Here is an 11,595-nt window from a genome sequence, read left to right as displayed (position 1 = left end):
AAATTTGGTCAGATATAGGCAAAAGAGAGAAATTGGACTTTCTACTATACATAAAATTAAGTCAACATAAATTAAAAACTTAGGTATAAAAATTTTAAAAGAATACACAGGAAAATAATGTAACAATGTTCTTAGTAATCATTTTAATATTATCTGAAAGCAAAAGCAACAAAATTCAAATAAACAACTGGGACTATGTCAAGCTCAGATATTCCTGCCTGGCAAAGGAAATAATCAATCAAATAAAAAGCTGGCTTATAGTATGGAAGAAAACATTTACAAATCATATATTTGCAAAGAGTTTAGCATCAGCTCTTCCATCTAAATTGCAGTAAAATGAAATGACCCATCGTTTAAATGTATGGGTAGAGATATTTCAAAACAAAGATATGCAAATTGCTAACACATGTGAAAAAATATTCAAAATCTGTTATCAGTAGGAAATGAAAAAAGGAAAACTGATCATAACTTGCACCTCTTGAAAAGGTCTTCTATCAAAAATGTAAGAACTAAAAACTTAACAAGAATGTCAAGAAAAGGGAACTCTTGTACACTGTTGGGAGAGAAGCAAATGGGCACAGAAATTTTAGAGAAAAATGAGAAATTTCCTCCAAAAATTAGAAACATAACTTTCAGTTAATTCAACAATCCCAATCTAGGATATACATAAATATATGTATATACACACATCTGAACTAAAATTATTATATCAATGAGATATGTGTATTCGAACATTCATTTTAACATTATTCATAATAGCTAACTATAAAAACAAACCTAAGTGTTCATATTATGGAAGAGTTAAGAAAATTACCGTATATACTCGAATATAAGTATAAACAAATTTTGTGCTGAAAAACCCAAACTCAGCTTATACTCGGGTCATACAGGTTCTTTGATTTGGTGCTCGCAGACCAAATCAAATGCATATAGTCTCTGCCCAATTCTGGACTCTGGGTGTGTGTGCTTCAGCTCAGTCCACAAGTTGTGGCTGAGGTGAAGAGGTAGGTGGCTGAACTGAACTGTATGCCACTGAACTATGTGGCAATATTCAATGGCACAAATAATTAAGTTAAAAACCCATTTTTTTTATTTATTTTTTTTTGGCTTTTTGGGCCACACCCAGTAACGCTCAGGGGTTACTCCTGGCTATGCGCTCAGAAGTTGCTCCTGGCTTGGGGGACCATATGGGACACCGGGGGATCGAACCGCGGTCCGTCCAAAGCTAGCGCAGGCAAGGCAGGCACCTTACCTTTAGCGCCACCACCCGGCCCCTAAAAACCCATTTAAGGCAGTAAAGTCATGTAAATAAATGTTTATAAATCCTGAATGCTTATAATCAGGGGTTTTGGAGTATTAGGATTCAGGTTTTTTTAAACCATCTTTTTACAATGCTTTACTATCTTAAATGATTTATTCACTTTATTAAAGTTGCCATTGAACAATACTATGGGTTAATGTGATATGTTAATGGTATACAGTATATCAAGAAATCATGTATTGTAAATATAATCATGTATTTATTTATTTACTGATTCCTCAATTATTGGAATTGTTTTGGGCATATATTTTTATTTTTGAATTTACCAGCTGCATTTTTCACCTCAGCTTACACCCGAGTCACTAAGTTTTCCCAGTTTTTAGGGTAAAATTAGGGGGAAAACCTTTAGTTAGGTTGGCTTATACTCGACTATATAGGTATATATTTATATCTACTATAGAAGCACACCCAATGGAATATTATAGAGCCATGAAAGAGGGAAGACCCACCATTAATGATAACTTAAATAAACTTGGATGATTTATTTTCAGTGACTGAGAATAATATATATTGTATAGTTTCACATATACATGTAATTTTATGAAGACAGAACTAGAAATCCAAACTAGAATGGTGACTGTCAGTGTCAAAGAATGGAGAAAGAAGATAGAGAAGTGTAGCCAAAGAAAACGTTTTAGCTGTAAAATAATCTAATGGTGATAATAATATTGTATTACATATTCAAAATTGGTTAACAACATATATATGAAGTGTTTTCGGAAAAACTCTAGCATACTGGGCCAGGAAGATCCTCAAAGAGCTGCAGTTTATGTCTTGCATGCTGGGGACTGAGGTACTACTATCCCTGGCACCACATAATCCCCCTCAACCCTGTACCCCAAAATGAAGCGTGATCCCTAAGCACAGAACCAAACGTAGGCCTTGAGTAGCATTGGATAAGAGGCTCATACAAACAAGAAAAAACAAACAGAAGATGATAGGTGTAGAATTGTGGGAAACAATTTTATGATGTATTTTTTGTGTCAAATCATTATGAGGTACACATTAAATATATAGCAATTTTCTTGTCATTTATACCTCAATAAATCAGAAAAGTTCAGCTTTATACATGTGTAAAGAGTATTGGTAATGTACCTGTCTAGTTTCAAATTCATATCCTATTTTGTATGACTTCAGATTACACAGCCATTAAAACAAGGCTTCTAACAGTACCAATTCTTTTAGTATTTGCTATGGGTTAAGTGAGCTTTGCATTAAAGTTTTTGGAGTATAGTTTGAGGCACATTTAACTTGTAATAATAATTCTTATTATATTTGAATAGCTTGCCACTCTTGCCCAATTCTCATTATAATACCTGTAATATGGGAACACTACCTCTTATTTTTTATTAGAACTGTAATACATTTTCAAGTTGTTTGGAGAATGTTTTAAACTCTTGAGGTGCCACAACTCTACAAAGGGTAACTGTTGTTCCACTTTTAAAAGGGAGAAGATAATTACTATGTGGTCTTTTTTTTAGGAGGAGCATTAGTCAACCAAGATTTTTTAAGTGTTTTTTTTTTTTTTTTTCCCCAAAGCGCCCACGGAGTTACAAGCTACTGTAGGATGATTCAAATGATGTAGAAAGCCCAATTCTGGACTCAAGTGGAATGTTTTTCTCATATCAAAATTTTTGTAAGTGCAATATGAGAACTGGAAAATGTCAGTTTTCATGTGGAAAAAATCCTTTCATAAGAAACATACAATATTTTACAAAGAATAAGTAAAGAAGAAATCTATTTTAAACTGCCTTTCCTCCTAGGAAAAATAAAGCCATGTTTTTTTTTATTTTGTTTTGTTTTGCTTTTGGTTTTATGGATTATGACCATGACTGCCCTCTGCTTTATTAGAAGCTCGAAGTTATCCTGAGACACCTGCGAGGTTAGCTTTCCACCAACTGCATTTTTATTTTGTTTTCCTTGAAGGAAACCACAAAACTTACAAACTTGTTTTGGATTGGAGTTTTTCTTCTGTCATCACTGGGGACTGAATCCTCTTGTTGCCAAACCTCTACCTTCAATACTGAGAGATAAATGCTAAAGGGAAAGTCAATTTGAGTTTCTAAAATAAATAAATATTTGTTAGTAAAGGATGATGACTAAAAATCCTGTCATTAGAATTTTAAACATTGGCTCACTTAGAACATTATAAAAATCTGCTCCAAAGGCAAATGCCCAAATCTAATATTTAAAAACAAATAGAAAAGATTGCTATTTAAAATTTTTTACTAGTTTAACACCCTGGGCCTTAGTGAACAAAATATTCTGAGGTGTTTTTTTTTTTTTACGATTTAGATTATAATACAGTTTAGGTGAGCCCCATAGAATGATTAGAATATACTCTTGTTGTAATATACATTTGTTGAAACTGAAAGTGGTCAACAGTACAAAAATTAAAAGTAAAAGAATGTATCCATAAGCCTATTACTATGAGGATGAAGGAGAAAAAGTCCCTACAGGCTGAGTGAGATATGAAATATAGAAACTCCAAGAACAAAGGTACATGACAACTGTCTATTAAATGTGGGAAAAAAGACAACAACCTCAGTTGCAGGTTATAATTGAGTATTAGAATTCAGTAATTCTAGTGAGAGCAAAGCTATGATTCACGCTAACAAAGATGGGAAGCGGGGGTTGGGGAGTACCTAAAATTTTTTTCAGTAAAATTGCTGCCCTGTTTAGTAAAATGAATATTAACTATATTAGCCATGGGGAGTCATGGTTTGCACATACTAGGATAATAAATAATTCCCATGTTCCCATAGGAACTCAGACAATCTTTGAAAAGAAAGGGGATAGAATAAATCTTACACATTGGCAAAGTTGACTACACAAAAGAGAATGCGTTTCAAGCGGAAATGTTTGAGTAAAACTGTATTTAACAGGAAATAGTCATTTTGTGCTTTCTAAAGATAAGGGGCAAATATAATTATATCATCCACCTGAATTTGGTGCAATAGGGCTATAATAGAGAATAAGAAATGAAAGGGAGAATGTTCACCTCAATGCAGAAAAGGAAAAAATGATATATGAAAAATGATTTTTTTGAATTAACATACTGAGACTCTCACAAGACAGAAAACCTCTTACTTTAAAGTTATCATCTCTTTTTAGTTTGGGAGAGGACAGGGAAAACAGTTTCTAGGGTCAGATATATTTAGGAGCCCTAAATAAAGTTTTTCAAGGCTTAGTGCAGAGTGTCCATTTTCATGATTTCAGCTCAGTTCCATATATTAACTGCAACTCTTTTTGTTTGTTTTGAAGCCACAGCTGGTAATGCTCAGGGTTTACTTCTGGCTCTGTGCTCAGGAATGACTCTTAGTGAACTTAGGAAGCCATATCTGATGTTAGCCACTGAACCAGGCCAGGTGAATGCAAAGCTAATGCCCTATCTTTATACTATATTCTGGCACAATTCCTATAACACAATTTAAAATAAGATGTGTAGAAAACAGAATGGCTTTATTTTAAAATCTGTCCAGATCCCCGTAGTTGGATGGAGATTGGCAATGACTATGAAAATGGCACTTCTGAGATTTTAAAGCACTCAACAACTCTTTTGATGTTTGCTTGCATTTTCCTTTTTTGCTACCCTATGGCCAACTGCCAAGGTGACAACTGAAATGAAACCAATCAGTTCCGAGAAATGAGGTCTGCTGTATTTTCCCTGGCAAGCGAGGGATATATCATGTGAAACCAAATGTTAAAATGCATTTTAGGAGTGATTGATTCAAACAATTGCTGGTTTGTATATTACACTGTAGGTCAATTGATAAAATCAATTTTTATATGTCTGGAGTCAATTATTGAGTTTAAGAAAATATTGGAAGAATAATTAGGAAATAGAGTAATAAACTTAATTTAATGAGGTCAATTTTAAATCAAATTATGATTTGATAATCTAACCATTTAAGAGCAATACTCTTTAAAATACTGAAAGAGAGGTGGGAGATAGAATAAGAGTATAGAGCTAAAAGAGTTGCATTAGATGCATATGCTTTGTCCTGCCCTGGTCTGAGCCCATGCACACATGCCTGATTACTTCCAGGCATCACTCCTGATTAGAACTAGGCATAGTCCCTGAATACCTATGTGTGCAGCTCAAAGCAATCCCTCCATCCAAACAAACAAAATAAAATACATAAAGAATGGACAAATTAGTGTTGTCAAATAGGAAATTGAGATATCAGAAGACTATAATGAGAATCCTAGAATGAGCTTAGAATGAGAGTCCAAGATAGACTTATATAAATAAGTTAATTAATTATAAAATATTGTTAGAATATTCCCTATGTAAGAGACACTGTTTTCTGTATTGAGACATAAAAAGTTGATGTTTTCATAGTGAGCAGCAGACAGCAAAATATTATACAGATAAAAAAATGAGTGATAGACTCAGGACTGATAGTCTTTGGGTGAAGTACCTATTATATAGAGAAAATAATAAGATGTCTTTAATAAGGTGAGACTTTAGTTAAGAGATAGGAAGTGAACTCTTAATAGGAAAAAAACATTCTAGGCAAGGACAATAATAAATGGAAAGAATTTAAATAAGCTAAAAGTTTTGAAAAAAATCAAAATGTCTAATAAAGCTGTACTTTGCAGACACCACGGTCTAAGATGAGTCTAGAGCAGAACTTGTGGAGTGAGGGGAAGTTAAAAAGGAGCTTAGACCAAGCAATGAGTAAAGCATTTATTTTATAGGCTATGGAAATGAGTAATATTTTCAATCAGACCTGAGATAGTATATGTTTTACAATTTAAAAGTTTACTGAGGAAGCAGCATTTTCTGATGATGGCTATTCTAACTTATGATTATAATTATCTTGAGTAGTATAAGACAATAAGCTTAAAATATTTTGGAGTACATAACAGAAACTTAAATGAGTAGAAGTAGAAGTCTGAGGCTCAGGAGGATTTGAGGATAGGCTTGGCTTTTCTGAGAGAGAAAGAAAAGCCACTAATAAGAGCGGGGTTGCAGGATACAGGCAGAGATTTCATTGGTAAAATATGTAAAGGAAAGGAGATATTTCTTTTGAGGAGACAAGGGAAATACAGGGTCATTGGGTTGTAATGGGAAAGTGTCAGATGATTCTGGAAGCATAAACAATGATTGGATTATTCAGTATTTTGAATCTCATCTGTGAGCAACTGGAAGATACTGAATAAATTTATCATGAGTACACAGCATAATCATTTTAATTGTCATTTTAATGTGTATTTTCTATGATTAGTTTAATTTGCCATTTTAAGTTCACTCATTTTTTAGTAAATTTAAAATACCCAAATTTCAATGATCTAGTAGTAATTATTAGCAATTTTATTCTCTGATTTAGCTTGAGGTACAAACCAATGGATTGCAATGTTTCATTGAATTGCCAGCCCTAATGTGATTATATTAAACTTGGTTTTCACAAATCCTTCCAAACTGAGCCTTCAAATCAGGAACCTGATTGTAACAGGAATATAAATGAGAATAAATATCAGATAAACAACTGGTATTTTGGATTTAAATAGTAATTTGTAATTATTAAACACTCTCATATTTATGATAGGTTTTTATAAAACCCCAAATGTGATGATGAGAAAATGGTCATTGCACTTAAGTACAACAGAAAAGGACAAGCTTAGTCACCATATTTGAGGTTAAGTGTCAAAAAAGTCTCTTAGAAGATTGGTCTTGTATGTCAGTCACTGATCCTCATCTGCCACTCAGCCAGCTCTTCTGCCAATTGAACCATGAAGCAACAACAGCCTAAGTGGAAACCTGAACTCATAGCTAATTTGAGTAGCACAAAGTGATTTAAAAAGATTCTTGTCAGCAAAATCTAGCTTCTTTAAGGTTTAAAAATCAACAACAAACTTGTTTCTCAGAAAATAATTTTAATAGATTCCATTTCAGTAAATTAAATGTATGTAGGAAAAAATGCTACTGAATTTCTGAAATAATATTTGAAATAAAAACAATTGTCTTTTTTTTTTATGGAGTTTGGAGAGTGTTTGGGCCTATTCCTAGCTCTATACTTAGGAGTGATCCCTAGTGGTGCCTGTTCGCCTGTTCTGATGAGGATGGAGCTATATGGACTGTTGTATTCTCCAATTCAGCATCATAGTTGATTTTAAGAGAATAGATTAGCTAACGATCTGTACACACTAAATGTCTCTTCTAAAATTATTATTTTCTTTTTCTTTTTTGGGGGGGCTACATCCAGCTGTGTTCAGGGATACTCCTGGCTCTGCGCTTCAGTAATTGTTCCTGACAGGCTTGAGGGATCATCTATCTGGGATGCCGAGGATGTAACCAGGTCTGTCTTGGATGGTAATATGCAAGGCAAATGTCTTACTGCTGTGCTATCACTCCAGCAGGCCCCAGAATTATTATTTTCTAACTAAATAGAAAATATCCTCCATTTCTCCAAATTTTAGATTAAGTCCTAGAATTTTTAGAATTGAGTGCTTTTGTTATAAAACAGGCCCAGTGTTAAAATGAATGAATCATTTCATCAACCTGGCTTTACCCTGACTTTTTGTCTAGGAATTATTGCCTAGCAAGTATTCATAGAAATTTTTCCTCCCTAAGTATCTGGACACCAGCTAACCCAAGTGTTTTTCTGTGAAGTTTCCTATTCTTTGAACATATTTAGTAAATCAGATATTTTATTTTCCTCCTTTTTCCAAAAAAAAAGAAATAAGGGGAGAGTGATCTAGCAGGAAACAGTTGTTTTATCTTCTGCTTTCTTTTTCCTTCATATTAAGGTTATAGTCACACTTTATACTCCCTTGTCTGTGGAACATGTATTTGTATTACATTCTGTAAAAAAAAAAAAAAAAAAAAAAACCGCAAAAACTAAAATATGCTTTCCTTGTCTTGTTATGATTTACTTTTTTAGGATATCAAAGCCAGGAAGGATTATGCTAGTGCCCAGTAAGGGTGGAGAGATGAGAGTGTGTATATGAGACAGAAATAAGCTTTTAGGGAGGGGAGTTTCTGAGAAAATTCAGGACAAGAAAGTTCATGCCTCCTGCAAGAAGAGAACAGTGATGTTTAGGGATCCAAGTGATGGCTCCGTAGAGGGGAACAGTGACAATCTCTAGGCCTCCAAGTCTTGCTTCAGTCTCACTGTCTCAAGCCTAAAAGAAAGACACCAGAACAATCTTTTCTGAAATGGCCACGTGGACTAGGATAATTATGGGTATCTGAGTGGGCACCAGTAGAGATGGTTGACCAGAGACCAGATGGGCCTCCCCAAAATTTATGTGCTATTTTCATCCTGGTGTTTTGTACAATTCTAGAATAAAAGATAGGGAATGATGCCATAATCTTGGGTGACTAGAGTTAGTATTAAGTTAACACAAACAAATTTTAACAAGCTATTTTTCAAATACCTTATATTTTGAGTTGAGAATAATATGATAGATTAATATTTGCTATTTTTGTTAATGGTAATCTATAGTGAAAATGTCTAACTTATTAAAAATAATTATACAAGAAAAGGCTGGTCTTGATAGTACTTTTTTTGTGATATAAATTTAACTCTTTCAGTAGCATGTTTTGTTTTCTTGAAAAGGATTTCAGTAAGCAAGAGCTGTAATAATAGAATAGAATAGAAATTTTGTAATTTCTAAACTGGCATTATTTCACGAAGGTGATTTAAGGACACATAATGGCTCTGAGAGAAGATAATAACTACATATCAGTTTATAGTTGTAAGTAGAAGTTTCTGTTTGTTAAAAAGGTTGATGGTTTGTTGAATCATAGAACATTATGTATGCTCTTTGACTATCTATTGAAAAGATCTTTATTATATGTCCAAAATGGTGTTTGTGTGTTTAATTCTTGTACCTCCTGTATTTGCCAGCATATAAGACGACCGGGCATATAAGACGACCCCCTAATTTTGCAGTTAAAACATAGGTTTAGGCCTATATTCACTGTATCAGACAGAACGTTCCTGTGCTACATGGTACATGAGCCAACACAACAAGCAAAGGTTCAAAGGTTGTACTGTAATAGACTTCCTCTCTGACTCTGGCCAATCTGAGCAGGCTTTTGACAGTGTAGATTCCGGTCCAGAACATTGTCTAATTTGCATGCATAAAAAGCCTGCGTGGATTGGCTGAGTTAGAGAGGCGGTCCAGCAGCCTTGCAGTGATTGGTGCAAGATTGAGTTGGAAAATTCATTTTGTGGCAATATTCAGACAATTTTCCTTTAGCAGCATATTGAAACATTTTTTGGGATATACTCGGCGTACAAGATTTTTACAAATGGGCGGAGTCCCTCTCAAGGCTTCCAACCTCAGTTTGAGAGAGGATGTGAAAAAGGTTAATTGAAACACCACAATACAGAAAGAAATATCTAATTGGGGCTGGGAAGGTGGCGCTAGAGGTAATTTTTGGTTGACTTTTTTTTGTTTCAAAAGTCGTCTTATACACGGGAAAATATGGTATTTATGTTAGTTGACTGCTCACATCAAACCAGCATTTACAAATAGATCATACAAACCTATTTTTTTCTGCTGTGCACAGAATAAATGACATTAGTTTGGATTTGAAGAAAAAGTCTTGGGAGAATCTTATTCTTGTAAGTGTTAAGAAATTCAATTACTATATTACATTTTGTGAATTAAGAGAGAAAGGTGTTCTGCTTGTCAAGGATAAAATAAATTGTTTTTATATTTGGGGCTAACAATCTGCAGTGTTCAAGACTTACTACTGGCTCTGCACTCAGGGATTACACCTGATGGGATGGAAAACCATGAGATGCTGGGGATCAAACACGGGTTGCTCATGTTCAAGGCAAGCACCTTACTTGCTATGCTATGCTATCTGGCTCAAAATTATTTTTTAAAACATAAAACATAGTGTATTTAGTTCTTTTATTGTAGGGGGGTTAGTTAGACCACAGGATCAATTGATAAGTTAGGTTATCAAAAGTCACACTGCATAAAAGTCAGAAAAATTTTGTCTCAGAAATAGTCGGTACCAAAAAGGACAATTCGAATTTTATGAAGTGATTTCATAAGAATTTATTAATATTTTTATTTTTCTTGTCATATGTAGGATTTATATTAATAGATATGGTGATAGTCAATTAGGATAACTACTGCAATTAAAGAAAAATGTACAATAGTTAACATTAAGGAAAAGAAGAAATATTTGTATGAAATATAATTAGAAAGTTAAAATAACCTTTTTCACTTAATAATTCAGATATTATGCTGACAGAGAGAGACTCCAGTGTCTTCAAAACATAGTTCTCAAAGACTTAGGATGACTCGTAGGTAAGAGGAAAATGAAACAGTTCTAGTAAGCAGTGGCATTAGTGGCACCTGATATTTTCGTTTACATTTCATTGATAAAACTTACACACTCTACATATAATTGCAAAGGTAGTTAGGAAATGCCATTCCAGTCTGTGAAGTTAGCTAGGTTTCCATTACAAATTACACAGTGAAATGTGGTATTTTGCCCCAAGTGTTAAAATTGTTTTCTTGAAAAATTTTACATTAGGCACTGTGAATCACGAAGTTCTATTTTAAAGTTTAATTTAACGTATTTTTCCAGCATATAAAACGACTTTTTTTTTAAACAGGGGATAGTGTGCACACAGTCCCCCACTACCATAAATTACGCAGTCGAGTTTCCCACACTTGGGGAAATTGCAGGGGTCAGCACGCCCAGAATGCAATGGGTGACCCTCACCCTGGGGAAACCACCTTCCTGAATCATGGAATCGCCCCTGCCAGGTAAGTATAATAAAACGACTTTTTTTTTCATTGCTATTACATTTTTTAATTGTAAGAATTTATTCAAGAGACAAAATTGATTAACATAATGAGGTAAACCACATAACATAATATAGTAACATAACATATAATATAATTGATATAATAATAATACGTGTAAGTCAAAGAAAGTTTCTGATTAAAAAACACAAATTTTTTTTTCCATAATGGCTTACATATCTTTCACAGTAGTATTTTAGGTACATATTAACATTGAATCAGGAGAATACCCATCACCAAATATGTCCTCCCCCCCATTCCCTTTCTACAACCCATATACCCCACCATCACCCCCCAGGCTGCTAGAGTCGGTGGAACCCTCTTTGACTGGCTTACTATTAGTAATCACATATCTGTTTGGTCCTGGAACCCTCCCTGGTTTCCCCCTCTATTTAAGAGGCAGAGCTAGATAAATCGAGGTATATGGTTTTGTTTGAAGAAAAAAAAAGCAATAGATTGGAGTACAAAGAGGAAAAAAAAAACAAAAT

At 33.9% G+C, this 11,595-nt stretch overlaps 1 non-coding gene across 1 annotated transcript; it reads right to left on the bottom strand.

The window, feature by feature from the left end:
* Positions 1-10,911: 10,911 nt before the first annotated feature.
* LOC126019253 (U1 spliceosomal RNA) lies at positions 10,912-11,076 on the bottom strand. Its single transcript, XR_007498987.1, has one exon. It is a non-coding gene; the product is annotated as a U1 spliceosomal RNA (small nuclear RNA).
* Between the last annotated feature and the right edge of the window lie 519 nt (positions 11,077-11,595).

This window comes from Suncus etruscus, chromosome 9 (genome assembly GCF_024139225.1).
Source record: "Suncus etruscus isolate mSunEtr1 chromosome 9, mSunEtr1.pri.cur, whole genome shotgun sequence".
NCBI classification, from domain to species: Eukaryota; Metazoa; Chordata; class Mammalia; order Eulipotyphla; family Soricidae; genus Suncus; species Suncus etruscus.
The sequence above is the reverse complement of the archived record's forward strand: the minus strand, read 5'-3'. Positions and strand labels throughout refer to the sequence as shown.